Source organism: Numida meleagris, chromosome 1 (assembly GCF_002078875.1).
Source record: "Numida meleagris isolate 19003 breed g44 Domestic line chromosome 1, NumMel1.0, whole genome shotgun sequence".
NCBI classification, from domain to species: Eukaryota; Metazoa; Chordata; class Aves; order Galliformes; family Numididae; genus Numida; species Numida meleagris.
In genome coordinates this window covers 531,570-535,596 of record NC_034409.1, presented here as the reverse complement: position 1 = coordinate 535,596, position 4,027 = coordinate 531,570, and the positions used below count along the sequence as shown (strand labels likewise).

Here is a 4,027-nt window from a genome sequence, read left to right as displayed (position 1 = left end):
GTGCTGAGCCCAGGGCGCGCTCCTGGAACCCATCCTGGATCCTGGGAGGGGGCTGCCCACCCCTCTGCTCTGTGCTGGGTGCCCCTCTCCCGGCTTCTGCCGTTGCTTTGGGCTCCTCTTGGTGCCTTCATCCTTGGGGCTCGTGGCCGTGGATGGGGCCCTGGGTGCCCTGAGCTGGTGGGGGGCACCGAGCCCGCAGTGGGGGATGGGGCTGGGGTCCCGTCCAACCCAATGGGGTTCTGTGATTGATTTTGGGGTTCTGTGATTCTGGGGTTCTGTGGTTCCGTGATTCCGCAATTCCGTGATTCTGGGATTCCACGATCCCGTGACTTCACGATCCCACGTTGATGTGGTTCCGTGGTTCCACAGTTCTGTGGCTGCTCCATTCTGTGACTCCACGACTCCATCATCCCGTGATGATGTGGTTCTGTGACGACGCACTTGCCCCGTTCCACGATTCCTTCATTCTGTCGTTGCGTCATCCCATGATCCCACGGAATCCCAGAGCTGGGGTTGGGTTGGATGGGACCTTGAAGATGATCGTCCAGTTCCAGCCATGTTTCCATGATCTCACAATCCCACGATCCCATGACTCCGTGATTCTGTGATCCCATGGTTCCACCATTCTGTGATTCCATGATTCTGTGATCTCATGACGCCATGATTACATGATTTTGTGATCCCACAATTCCTTCACTCTGTGATTGCCCCATCCCTTGATTTTGTGATCCCATAGAACAGCTTGGGTTGGAAGAGACCTTCCAGATCATCCAGTTCCAACCATGATCCCACGATCCCACAATCCTATGCTTCCTTGATCCCATGATTCCACAATCCCATGTTTCCGTGATCCCATGATTCTGTGATCCCGTGATCCCATGATCCCAAGTTTTCATGATCCCACAATCCTACAGACAAGCTTGGGTTGGAAGAGACCTTCCAAACCATCTAGTTTCAGCCACATTTCCATGATCTCACAATCCCACGATCCCAGGACTCCGTGATTCTGTGATTCCATGATTCCACCATTCTGTGATTCCACGGTTCCATGATTCCTTCATTCTGTGATTGCACCATCCCTTGATGTTGTGATCCCATAGAACGGCTTGGGTTGGAAGAGACCTTCAAGATCATGCAGTTCCAACCACAATCCCACAATCCTGTGCTTCCTTGATCCCATGATTCCACAATCCCATGTTTCCGTGATCCCATGATTCTGTGATCCCATGATCCCATGATCCCAAGTTTCCGTGATCCCGCAGTCCCACAGACCAGCTTGGGTTGGAAGAGACCTTCCAGATCATCCAGTTCCAACCACATTTCCATGATCTCACAATCCCACAATCCCAGGACTCCGTGATTCTGTGATTCCACGATTCCACCATTCTGTGATTCCTTGATTCCGTCATCTCATGACTCCATGATTACAAGATTTTGTGATCCCACAATTCCATGGTTCCATGATTCCTTCATTCTGTGATTGCACCGTCCCTTGATGTTGTGATCTCATAGAATGGCTTGGGTTGGAAGAGACCTTCAGGATTATCCAGTTCCAACCACATTTCCATGATCTCACAGTCTCACGACCCCATGACTCCATGATTCTGTGATTCCATTGTTCCACCATTCTGTGATTCCATGGTTCCACGATGCCAGGACTCTGCTTCCTTGATTCCTCGATTCTGCAATCCCACGTTTCCATGATCCCATGGTTCTGTGACCCCGCGATCCCATAGAACCGCTTGGGTTGGAAGAGACCTCCAAGATCATCCAGTTCCAACCATGATCCCATGATTCCATGATGCCGGGATTCTATGTTTCCTTGATTCCACGATTCCACAATCCCGTGTTTCCGTGATCCCATGGTTCTGTGATCCCACGATCCCACAGAACCACTTGAGTTGGAAGAGACCTTCCAGATCATCCAGTTCCAACCACGGTCCCATGATTCCACGCCGCCAGGATTCTATACTTCCTTGATTCCACGATTCCACAATCCCGTGTTTCCATGATCCCATGGTTCTGTGATCCTGTGATCCCATAGAGCTACTTGAGTTGGAAGAGACCTTCAAGATCACCCAGTTCCAGCCATAGTCCCATGATCCCACAATCCTATGCTTCCTTGATCCCATTATCCCATGATTCTGTGATCCCGTGNTGGGGGGCAAGGTCTGGCTCTGCTTCTCGCCGTGGGGCGGCGGTGGGTGCCGGCACCGAGTGGGGGCCCCTCGGTCCGCGTGGGTTTCGTGGCACAAAGCGAACGTCCCGTTGCCTGAGAGGGAAGTGGGCGTCATGTCGATGAGCGCCTGTCCGTCTGTCCGTCCACCTCTTCTGCCGCCCTTCCCTACGTTCCTCTTTCTGCGTGTCCCTCCGTCCATCCCTCCTTCCATCCGTCCACCCATACGTGCACCCGTCCATCTCTGCATTCGTCTGTCCATGAGTCCATCTGTCCCTACTTTTCCTCTGTCTCTTCATCCATTTATCTGTACTTTCCTCCATCCCTCTCTTCCTTCCTCTATGCGTCCATCTGTCCATCTCTACATCCACCTATCCACGACTCCATCCATCCATCTGTCCGTGACTCCCTCCCTCCATCCGTCCATCCACCCATCCATCCATCCATCTCTCCATTCATGTGTCCATCCCTACATCCATCCATGACTCTCTCCCTCCATCCATCCATCCGTCCGTGTGTCCATCCCTACATCCATCTATCCAAGACTCCATCCATACTTTCCTCCATCCATCCACGCATCCATCCATTCATCTGTCCATGAATCCGTCTGTCCATCCACCCACCCCTCCCTCCCTCTGTCCGTCCATCTACCCACACCCACCCATCCATCCATCTGTCCATCCCTACATCCACCTATCCATGAGTCCATCCGTTCTTTTCTGCATCCATCCATGTGTCCATCCCTACATCCGTCTATGACTCCATCCGTCCATCCATCCATCCCTACATCCATCTGTCCATCCATCCATCCACCCACCCATGTGTCCATCTCTGTGTTCATCTGTCTGTAAATCTATCCATCCATCCATCCATCCATCCATCCATCCATCCATCCATCCATCCATCCATCCATCCATCCCTCCATCCACCCATGTGTCCATTCCTACATCCATCTATCCATGCTTTTGTCCACCCATCCATCTGTCCATCCATACATCTGTCCATCTGTCCATGTGTCCATACATCCATCCACATGTCCATTTCTACATCTATCTATCCATGAGTCCATCCATACTTTCCTCCATCCACGTGTCCATCCATGTATCCATCCATCCATCCATCCATCCATCCATCCATCCATCCATCCATCCATGTGTATGTCCCTACATCCGTCTGTGAGTCCATCCATACTTTCCTCAACCCATCCACCAGTCCATCCATCCATGTGTCCATCTCTGCTTTCATCTGTCTATGACTCCATCCATCCATCCCTCCATCCATCCATGTGTCCATTCCTGTGTCCATCTTTCCACGATGCCCTCCATCTGCCCACCCATTCCTCCATCCATCCATCCATCTATCCCTACGTCCGTCTGTCCATGACTCCATCCATCCATGTGTCCATCCCGATGTCCGTTTATCCATAACACCCTCTATCCATGTGTCTGTCCCTAAGTTCATCTGTCCATGACTCCATCCATCCATCCGTCCATCCGTCTGTCCATCCATCCCTATGTCTATCTGTCCATGACGCTCTCCATCCATGCACTCCCTCACCCATCCATCCATGTGTCCATCCCTACGTCCATCTGTCCATAACATCCATCCATCCCTACATCCATCTGTCCATGACTCCATCCATCCCTCCATCCAGCCATGTGTCCATCCCTATGTCCATTTGTCCATGATGCCATCCGTCCACCCACCCACCCACCCATCCATCCCTCCATCCCTACATCCATCTGTCCATGACTCCATCCATCCATCCCTCCCTCCATCTATCCATCCCTCCATCCATGTGTCCATCCCTATGTCCGTCTGTCCATGATGCCTTCCATCCATCCATCCATC

General features: G+C 51.9%; 1 protein-coding gene and 1 long non-coding RNA gene across 2 annotated transcripts in view; one reads left to right on the top strand and one right to left on the bottom strand.

Annotated features, from left to right (window-relative positions):
* LOC110392227 overlaps window positions 1-4,027 on the top strand; it is a 13,912-nt gene that overhangs the window by 3,272 nt on the left and 6,613 nt on the right. The window lies entirely within an intron of this gene.
* LOC110392229 lies at window positions 659-1,190 on the bottom strand. The gene is made up of 3 exons (XR_002434266.1): window positions 1,043-1,190; window positions 946-948; window positions 659-691 (listed from the first exon to the last, which is right to left on the bottom strand). It is a non-coding gene; the product is annotated as an uncharacterized LOC110392229 (long non-coding RNA).